At 38.6% G+C, this 10,900-nt stretch overlaps 1 long non-coding RNA gene across 1 annotated transcript in view; it reads right to left on the bottom strand.

Moving 5' to 3' along the window:
* Window positions 1-3,632: 3,632 nt before the first annotated feature.
* LOC141784878 (uncharacterized) overlaps window positions 3,633-10,900 on the bottom strand; it is a 36,789-nt gene continuing 29,521 nt past the window's right edge. The window contains exon 3 of the long non-coding RNA XR_012597488.1: window positions 3,633-3,706. This is a non-coding gene — a long non-coding RNA (uncharacterized LOC141784878). The remainder of the gene's footprint in view (window positions 3,707-10,900) is intronic.

The following is a 10,900-nucleotide window of genomic DNA, read 5'->3' as shown; positions in this document are numbered from 1 at the left end:
AAGGAGAAACAAGCATGATATGTCCCCTTTAAAACAATCCTGGCTCCGGACGGTGATCTGGATCGCCGCCAAAATTGAATCACTTCTTCCATATCCCATTTTGAACATTTCCTGAAAATTTCATCAAGATCTGTTCGTTAGTTTTTGAGTCATGTTGTTCACAGACTAACAGACAAAGTCCCCCAAAAACGTAAACCTTGGTGGAGGTAATTAGGCGCAAAACTGAAGCAAACTGCACAGAGCTGCAGAAGTTTGTGTCAGTTTCTGCCCTTGAATACCAATGGAGCTATCTGCTTTGTGAATTAGACCTTGAGACGGAGCAGACAGTGGAGGGGAAAGATGTGCAAATCTCAGTGCTATTAGCCCCTGCAGTCCATTCATGGTAAACTCCAGCCTGAGAATCTCACGAACACACCAGTCACTCTCAATGAAAGTGAACACAGCGCTTGTGTCAGTTGTGCCCAATCAAGCATTGATAATGAGCTGCCATCTCAGTCATTTCTTCGTCATGGCTACCAATAAGGCCGTCAGCGTGCATGAGAGGGAGAATTGGACAGGGTTCACAATGACAGATTGAGACAAAGAGAGAAGCCGGAGAAATGTACGAGAAATTTGTGCAGATAGTGTGAGACAGTCCCTTTGTTATGGAGTTAAGTAAATTTGTAGAAACAATTCCCAGTGATGTTGATAGAATTTAAATGAGCCCTGAACCCACGGGTGGTGATTTGAGTGGGTCCTTGAGAGATTGAATAGCTCCCCCCGGAAATTGTAATTTCTCCAAAAAATAATGATGTTTCTGCAGCAGCAGAAATGGCACCAAAATAAATGATCAAATCAGAAAGGTGAGAATATGACCATAAACAAAATGTTAATTTCCTTCAGTGGGAGTTTTTAACATTTTCTTTTCACTGCTCTGGAGGAAATGGGATCTCTCTGTCTGCCAATTTCACAGCTCCAGGAGAATATTTTGATTATTTGCTGCAACATGTCCCGAAGAAGGTAAAACATCATCTACACGAGTACATGAGAGGTTGAAATGAGGTTATCAACCTCTGTGAAGCTGTTTCTTTACTTTTTTAAAACAAATCCACATTGACTAGGTAGTTTATTCTCTTCGTGAGTGTGCACACAAGATCTTGTTTCTTTGGACGAAGAAAACTGAAAACATTTGTTTTTCTTTATGCATTGTGCTGTACATACAATTTAGTTGAACTCCTGGAATGCATGCAAAGTGAGTTGATTTTAAGAGTCAGTGATGCTGGACCCATGCCTCTCAGTGTTAGTGGCACCACTTATATTTTTGTGAAACATACTTTTAGAAACTTTTTCCCAAAGCTGTACATAAACACCTCTCACATCCTGGTGAGTGAGCTGAAGAACAGCTATGTCAGAGAACCAAAAAAAAACATGTCAGCAGCAAGGAAGAACCTTCATGCAGATATCAACGAGCAGACCAGCTGATTTGGAGCCACAGTGAAAAAGTAAATACGAACAATTTTGAGAATTAAGTTGTAAATTTGTAAGACTAAAAATGCAATCTTATAAGAGACAGAGATGTAATGGGAAAAATGAGGAAAAGAGTTGTAATGTTACAAATAAAAGTCAAAATGTGAGGATATTAAACTGTGAAGTTATAATAGTGAGTTGAAATTTTACCAAATGAACATCATGAAAACAAAAACAAAACAAAAAAAGCTATGTTACTACAAGAGGACAGTCATATTGTTATCACAAAATGAGTTGTAATGTTGCAATACAGGTTGTTATATCAGAACATAAAATGTCCTTTTCTCACAAGATAAATTTAATGATGTTAGGATATTAAGGTATTCATTTATTCATTCTTTCATTTATCTTCTACCACTTATCCCATTCAGGGTCACGGGTAACTGGAGCTTATCCCAGCCAAGGCCCATTTATGCTCCCTTTTCATATTAAAATGCATACTACCTTTTCAAACAATGTAACGGTCACTGCTCACATACTTCCATATGGCCTTTATGTTGGCACTGCAGTTAACCAATACATCCATCAGGGGGCAGCCCAGAGTCAAAAGTTTATGACAGCGGAACTTAAAAACAAGCATGGCAACTGCGAAGGAGGTTTTGCTGACATAGCGCCTGCATAAAAGACGGTGAGGCAGTTAAATATGTCGTGAAAGTTCCGCCATTGTTAAGTCTTCTTCGTGTCTCACTAAAGCTTTGTATCGGGTAGTAACAGCAACACTGCCCCCACAGTTTCTAGTGGTACTGCTCTGTTTGGTCCGTATCGGTGAGCTTCATGGAAACGTGCAGAAATAGGGACAAAATGAACACAGAGCACGAACAGAAGGCTCCGTCTGTATCTGTATCTGTACATAACGTTGAGCCTTTAGGGCGAGAGGCAGGGAACACACTGGGCTGGTCACTAGCCCATCACAGCGACACTTTTATTCTCATACTCACACCTATGGTCAATTTAGAATCATGGGTAACCAAGTGAGCATTTTTTCACTGTGGAAGGAAAAAAAAAACATAGACTGTATATAGAGTGGACAGCGTGACTCCGCAATTTATGATTTTGAAGCCAAAATTCCCCTGTCACAGGTGCAGCCATTGGTAGCAGTTGTGCAGCCAGAGTCTGCGCAGAGGAGACTGTGAGAGATTCTGGGAGAATCTAAGTGGAGCTGGGTGACAAAAATAATAATTGTTTTTTTTCTTTTGAGAGTCTAATCACTTCTTGACTCTACCTCCCGACATATTTTTCAATCCCCGGAAAAAATACACAAGAACGGCAGCTGTCAATCATTGTTAAGCGTGATGCAAAACCCTGTTTTTAATCTCTTATAACTACTGAAAATGAAGCTTTTCAGAAAAGGAATGACTGGAGAGTAGATTTTTTTTTACCTATACTACAGCCAGCCACCAGGGGGAGCAGTTTTTGTGGCAACCTCACTTCGAGCCGAGAATGATGACAAGCATTTATTTTACAGTCTATGTAACCAGGAAGCAAACTGGTGACTTTCTAGCTCCTTGCTAACCAGTGTGGCACTGTGCAAACCAATGAGGTTGTCATATTACCAAATTAAAGTCATAATACTGAAAGACAGCTGGCTTGAGGACTGAAGTTGTAATGTTTTGAGGAAAGGAGTGGTAGTGTCAGACGTTTCAAATTGTAATGATACTGTATTAAAAGTGTAAAGTCGAGATACTAAAGTTGTAACATCAGCAGGTGTAAAGTCTTGTGACACTAGTAACACTACATAAAAAAGAGTTGTTATGCAATAATTATTGAGACGTGATATTAAAGATCTGAGTTGTACTCTTATGAGATAAAAGTTGTAATTTTATGAAAAAAAAATACTTTATTTTAATAATATAACCGTATTAATCCCCTAACATCACAGCCCAAGCCTTATTAATCTATCATCTTTTTTTTCTTCACACAGCTGGCAAACACATAGCCAGAGACAGGCGGGTAGGAAAATGAGAAAAATGAAAAATGTAGAAAAAAACAGCAAAGCAACCACAGCTCTATGGTACATGAAAGTGTGAAAAATTCTAGAAATAACTGTTAAAGGAAAGGTGGAACGTGTGTATGAAAAATGAGGACGTATCATTTTGAACAGCTGATCAGCAGACTCACCCAGCTGTACGGTGCAGAGCAGTTTTCTGTCACTGAAGCTCAAACCAGCCTGTGTTCACCACCTGTGGGTCCATAAGGAGCTCTGTGAGAGTGGGAGTAAAAACAGTGTCATTCCTAATTCCACTTTAATGAGGACCATACAAACATGACTTTGTTTAATGTTGACAATGTTAACACTCACACACATTCAGGGTAATGCAATTCTTGCCTCTTTAAATATGCAGATGAGATGAGTCTATTAAGCCTCTTCATATTCCGTTTTTAAGATTACATCATTGACTCTCACACAGACAAGAACACAACAGGAGGAAATTTTGTTGGATCTGTCTTAAGAGGGATGTAGAAGTATAATATAGGCTCAGGGTGTCATGGTTTGGGTTTTGTGTATTTCTGGGTTTGGGTTTCCTTGTGTTTTAGTTTTCTTGTGTTTCTCTGTAATTGTTCTGTTCTTGTTTTGTGTTTCTGTAACACCTGTGTTAATCCTAGTTGTTCTTTCTGTTTGTTTTCTAGTCACTTTGTTTCATCCTGTGTTTGGTTTAGTTCTCCTTGTGTTTCCCTGCTTGTTGATTGCTCCTCATGTGTTTCACCTGTGTCTTGTTTCACACCTATGTTGCTCACTCCCCGGTCTACATTGGCTGTGTCCCAATTTAGGGGCTGCAGCCTACAAAGGCTGAATTTTAAGACCGATTATATCACAGCGGTGTGCCAAAGGCTGTCCCATTTCAAAGGCTCCTCCAAATGCGGCCGACGAATCTGACCTCCTTTTCAGGTGCCACAAAAGAATGGATTCGGTGAATCTTTCGTGGCCTCACGTATCCCAAGATCAATTGGGTGTGAACGCTGAAGTTGATGAACACAGCCTAACTCCAGAAGGAGTCCTGATTTATCCAGATGTAAAGGATTTCTGGCAACAACTATGTGGATGTATGTCTAAAACATCACAGAATATTTTGTTTTACTGTGTAAAAGTGTGTTTTTTGGGCTCTTTCCAAGGAATATACCGAGGAAAAACAATTCTTTATAAATGTTCTCATTTTTAAATGAGAATGAATGTAAATACATAAATGTAAATTCTCTGGGAAAAAAAACTTACTTGGTGTTTTTTTTTTTATCTATTTATTTTTTTCACAGGGAATTAAAAAAAGACTTGAACTAATTTCAGCAGATTGTATTTAATACTTTTTTTTGTATCTATCATTCCCCAGCACTTGTATAGATGTTGAAAATGTACGTTGCTGCCTTACTCTCATGTAAATGGTTGTTCTATACTCTATCAATATATACATTAAAATAACAATAATAACGAAGCAAAATAAAAAAAGAAAAAGTAAAAATCCTCCTGTTTTGAATGGGTTAACCCTAACCCTAACCCTGAGGTTTTGGTTTATGTGTGTTAAAAAGTAATGTAAGCCTGACAGGTGAGGGCGGCGCTGTGTGACATCGAGGATGACAAACGGGAAATGCTTAGTAGACCAGACCATCTCAATTCAGTTCGGCTTCTGCAGTTTATCCAAGCTACAAAGGCCAGGTCCTCCAAAGGCTACAGCCTAAAACTATGACACAGGGAATCACACAAAAATGCCAAGCAAATGTGCAAAGAACATGGTACTTCAATATAAAGTGTATCTACAAACAGAGAAAACAGGAGGATGACAGGTTCATGTGGACAGAGAGAAAGACTTCATGGTGCAGTCAGTGTATGACAGTGAACATAACACATAGCCATTAAATATACATATATGCCTACAGGTATGCATACATTAACCTTGAAATGTGAAAATGCAGCAGCATTTGGCTGACAGTCATCTCACATGCTTGGGAGGTTGGACCTGGATCACCACCTGTAAAATCTGTGCTTATCTACAGGCATCCAGATTGTTTGGGTTACACCAAGCCACCACATTTTTATCCCTCTTCTCTAAATCCCAGCTTCTGGTTGTCCCAGATGTTGTCATTGCATACTTTATGTGATTTGTGTCTGACCATGCACTGTAGTTGAGGGTCTTTAGAATGGACTGAAAATCTAATATCCACTAACACAGGGGAGAACTCAGACCCAGTGGGCCCAGTTTTCTTCCTCTGGGATAACTGTAATTAACACAGAACTGAAGTCCATCTTGTGTTTGCACATAGCTGCTGTGTTCCTCCAGATGTTCCAGACTCAGATGTTGTGCCAAGGTCAGACTTGAGCGCCCACAGTGGAGCAATTGGAGCAGTAAACAAACTGGAGAGGGTCAAGTGATGGGGTTAACACCAAGATCACACAGTCCCTCATCAGCCTGTCAAAGCACTTCATTATAACAGATGCAAGTGCTACAGGACAGTCGTCATCAAGAGTGAGACAGTGGGTTACATAATAACTAAAGTTTGCTGCTGCTGTTGGAGAACTTTGCATGAGACGGAAAGTTCTGCTGAAGCCAAAACTGGGTCATCTCTATGAGTCATGATTACTAATAAAAAGTAGAAAATCCAAAACGTATACCCTGGAGCATTTTCAACTTCAAAGGTTCACTGCACACTTCTTAAAGTTTACAACTGCTTTTTGGGACAGCTGCTAAATTATACGTCCTTCAATGGGCCATTGTTCCATCAAGCTGCACTAAAATCAAACTCAAACACACATTAGTTCTTCTTTATGAGGATAGGAGTCATTATAGCCAGTGTTGGGCAAATTACTTTAAAAAAGTATTAGTTAGCAATTACTGATTAGTAATAAGTTTTGCAAAAGAAGTCAGTTTTTGCTTTGGGACACACTGCAAACATGCATGTTCTTACCTTTTACATCTACGTTGAAGTAGTGTTTATATATTTCTATCCTGAAAATGACGTTGATGTGCCTGTCCTATGTCTGGCTGAGGCCATGTTCATACGAAGCCAGGTAGTTGGGAAACTAGATGTATTTTTATACGGTTATGCCTGTCACTCGCACCAAACCGCAACTTTATGTCACTAAAAACAATGTTTTTTGAAAACTCCAGCCAAAGTGAAGATTTTGGAAAACTTCTGTGTCATGGTTTCATGTGGTTGCCAGTAAAGTATTCTGATTGGCCACAGTTCACTGTCGGTAACGTTAACAGCGTTATAGCTTTTGAAATAGTAACTATCTAGATTACCTGTTACCGGACAAAAAAATGGCATTAGTAACTAATTTAAAAGAAGAAGGAAAAATAAAAATAAATCTTATTCTCAAGATTAATGTCAAAATAAAGGAACAGTTTGATGAGGGAAATTCTAAACTACAGACTAATTCATTTAAATGCTGATACATCAAACGGGAAGATATGAAAACAATCTACTGTACAATGGTTTTATAGGAAGAAGTCCATGACCAACAAATGCTTTTCAAAGTCTTCACTTAATTGATTAATGGGATAGATTTATGAGAATAAGCCCGTCATTTTGGTTTATGGCTGGGCTATCAGAAGATCTAAGAAACGTGATATGAAAAACTTGTGACCAGATATGTGTAACACATTTAATAATTTTGTATCATAATTTTTCGGTAATGCAATTTGCAGACATTTCATTTGAGCAAGAGCTGGCTCTGCAAAGAGGCTAATGCAAGTACAGCACAGAGGATAGCTCGTTTTGGGGAAAATACATTTGTAGCTGGCAAACTACCTTGCTGTGATTGAAGAGGTGTTGACTATTTTGAGAAAACTATGCTCCACCGATAAATTATCGACATGGGAAAGCCGGATCTGTGAGAATCTTTCTAACTTTACTGAAGCCCCAGTTTCTTAGCTATCTTTTCTTTAATCTTATGACAATGTTATGCTGATGTGCCAAACGATAAAGAAATTCCATATTTGTGAAATCTATACAAAGTATAACTTCAGAAGAAGCTCCTCATTGTTCAACAATGAGATTATTGTCATGAATTTAAGACACTTTTCTTGTAAATTTACTTTTTATGTTTTCCTTAGCATGGCCCTGATTATCCACCGTACGTTTTGATTTTTATCTTGTACATTACCGATTAAATGCTTCACATAATGTTTTTATTTGGACTTCATTGTCTCAAATTGCAATTTGTTTTTGTCTTAAATCTCGAAATTTCAAGTTGTCTTTAATTCTAATCTCACAACATTATGACTTTATTCCAACTTTATCCTTCTACTGCACCTAGAAAAAAAATCTGTCTTTAACATCATACATAATGACATAAATTCTTTTTTTTGTCTTTGTTTTTATTTTTTTGTGGTCAATATAAATTGTGTTTCTATTCTTTAAAATCTCAATTTCATTTTCTCATTGAAGCCCTAATTGTCCTTCATACTTTTGAGCTCATATGCTGGCATGTTTGTGTTGATTATTCATTTCTTTCAATTAAGCATTGTCAGAAAGCCTGACAATGCCTCATTTCTACAGTGTAGATGTTAACTCAAAGTGGTCAGCATTACTTTGAACTGATTCTTTGCTCTGTTTTTAGTGAGACAAATCTTGAAAAAGATTGGTGTATACCTTTAAATTTCTACAATGCTCACACTGTAGTTTACCTGCACCTGATCTGTGAAGTGTAGAGAGAACGTGCATGAATTTCTAAGCAGCTTAGAGTGTGTGTGATGTGCAACGTGGGAGATTTTCTTTTTTCAAGGGCAGTGAGTGTGGATTTGTGAGTGAGTGTAGGTGTGATCCTATACTGCAGGTACAGTATGTGTCCAGTTGTGTGAGAGTTAAGCTGGCTCTCCTGCCTGCCTGTGCATCTCTAAATGGATGAAAGTGAAGGTGCCTCAGTGGGGAAGCACACAGGAGGTGAAGTGCTCAGTGAAGTGGGGATGTGTGTCAGTACTTGGGGAGAACTGAGCCTCCCATGGGTGATCGATGGCAGACCACAGAGGGATGAGGTGTCTGTGAGTGCTGTCAGTTAAAGCCAGTGTGAGTGACTGCATTTAACACGAGCTGATGATATTTAGTGGATCGAAGAGAGACACAGTGTGAATGACTAAAACCTCACGTTCGATCCTCTGCTTCAAGAGATTTTAAAAAATTGGTTGGGTTTTTGTTACACTTGAAAGCAAACAATAACAAAGAAAGATCTTTAGCTGAGCGCGTCCTTGAAGTCAGAGAAAAATGTTTCACAGGGAAAATCGACTTTTTTTTTATGCAGAACAAAGTGGAAAAGCAAGGCAAACTGTTGAAATGTAGATTTAAACCAGATAAAAGGGTGTCATAGCAGAAAAGAGACACAGTTAGTGAGTAGGTTGGTGTATTGTTGGCCTTTCCAGCCTTCACTGTCTGTGTTGTGTTTATGTCTGTCCATCTCTTTCTGAAGTTTTCTCTCCAACCCAAGCACAGTAGAGGCAGATGTCTGTCTAACACGAGTCTGGTTCTGCTCGAGGTTTCTGCCTGTCAGAAAGAAAAGTTTTTTCCCAGCCATAAAGTTCTGCACCCAGGGGTCTTTGCTGCTGCTGCTGCTTCAGCTACACGTTCGCACACTAAAGAGAGGGGAAGGTGTGCTCTCACCACCTCAGGCCTTGGCGTTTCACATGGAAACATGAAAGTGCAGGGAGTTCCTAGAGCAGAGCATTTCTGCCAGTGATAACTTATTTTGTTGGGAGTGGATCAGACTGAGGTGCTGTTTACACGACTACGGCTTTAGGAAGAAATGCAAGGGTATAAGTGTGTTTCAGCCTCTCGTTTACAAGTAAACATGTTAGCCAACCTAAAACAGAAACTTTTGACCCTTGGGGGTCAGGAAACACTGATTTAGGGTCATGGCCTGTCTTCCAAAATCATAAACTTTGAAAGATTTGTAATTTTATCCATCATTGTAAGCACATAAGAAAGCATAGGGGTTAAAGTTAACATAAAAAGATTCAAACAGAAAATAATTGATCTGTTTTCCATGTTTCTTTGATGAAGACTAAATCAGTAAACACAGCACACATATAAATAGCCTATTTTTTTCCAGATTAGCTAAATTAAGTGCCTTGAAGGCCTTTTTTGTTTGGTTTTGTCTGCTTTTGATTTATCATAAGTGTAGTCCCACACCAGGGGGTTGCCAGTCTCGGACACAGCTACTTTGGGGGTCATAGGCAGAAAAGTTTGGGAGCATCAAAAACAACAGTAACAATGGTGGACTACCATGTTTGTTTGTGCTGCTGAATCTGCTGAAGACATTTAAATAACCCGTGCATCTGTTGCACCACTTCTGCACTTTTTCTTTTTTATTTATCAGTAGCTAGCTGGACATCTTCTGGTCTGTGGAAGGGTGTGTCTCTTCAGTTACATCGCCAACTACTGGCTCAGCATGCATAGGCTACTACAGCGTTTTCAGTCTTTTAGCACAGATTTTTTTCACAGCATTTTTTGTGTGTTTTCAGGTGAAATGATGCTGTATAAATGAAAAGGAAAAAACACAGTTCTTATATTGTCAGCAATTAAAACACAGAGACATTTGAAACAATGTTTCCAGTAACAGGATGGGAACCTTGTATCACTCAATGTGAGCTGAGTAAGTGGTATTATTATTTCATTGTCTGAATCGACCAATCAACCTATGAATTAGTACATGTAGTTTCTAAGAACAGCGTTAAATGTAGGCACATTGCTATAAACAAACGTAAGTATCACTATAAGCTTCCAGTAACTTTTTCATTCTACTTTACTGTAGTTGCACCGTAAATGTGCAATGTACAGCGGAGTACAATAGGTTCTATAAAGCTCAATATTAACATTTTCTGTGCACATTTGAAATTTACATGCTAACATATTAGCTTGTGCATACAACTTACAGCACTGACACTAAACATCATCATCATCACACAAATATTTGTTAATAGTTACATGGACAGCCCCCTTCAATTTACTGTACAGTAAAAGAGGCAGCTTCAGCCTTTACAGCTAAATTCTAGCTGTAGTCTCTGGCCAGTTATTAAATAGGCTGTCTAAAATGTAATCATTAAATTCTAAAATACCATAAAATACAAAAGAAAATACATAACATATATGGTTATAACAGGCCTAGAACAAAGGAAGAAGACAAACAACCTATCACACAAAACTAGAACAGACACAAAGCACATCAAATTCATACATTAAAGACAAGGCTGAGACAACAAGGGGTGAAGAATAACCATAGAGGCCACTGAAAAAAGCACAAATAAGACATAACATGGAGGCAAGCAGCAGTAATGACTATGCCACATCCAACACAGTTTTCCATTTGACAGGGATTAGTGTGTGCACCTGTGGTTGTCTGTAAGCCATGTTCTAAGATGAGAAGTAAAAGTGGAGTATTTACGGATGTCTTTGATGGTGTTTGGCAGTGAAT

Source organism: Halichoeres trimaculatus, unplaced genomic scaffold (genome assembly GCF_033239565.1).
Source record: "Halichoeres trimaculatus isolate MK-OKI-2021-1 unplaced genomic scaffold, fHalTri1.1 fHalTri1_scaffold_23, whole genome shotgun sequence".
NCBI classification, from domain to species: Eukaryota; Metazoa; Chordata; class Actinopteri; order Labriformes; family Labridae; genus Halichoeres; species Halichoeres trimaculatus.
Note: the sequence above shows the minus strand (reverse complement) of the source record. Positions and strands in the feature narration are given on the sequence as shown.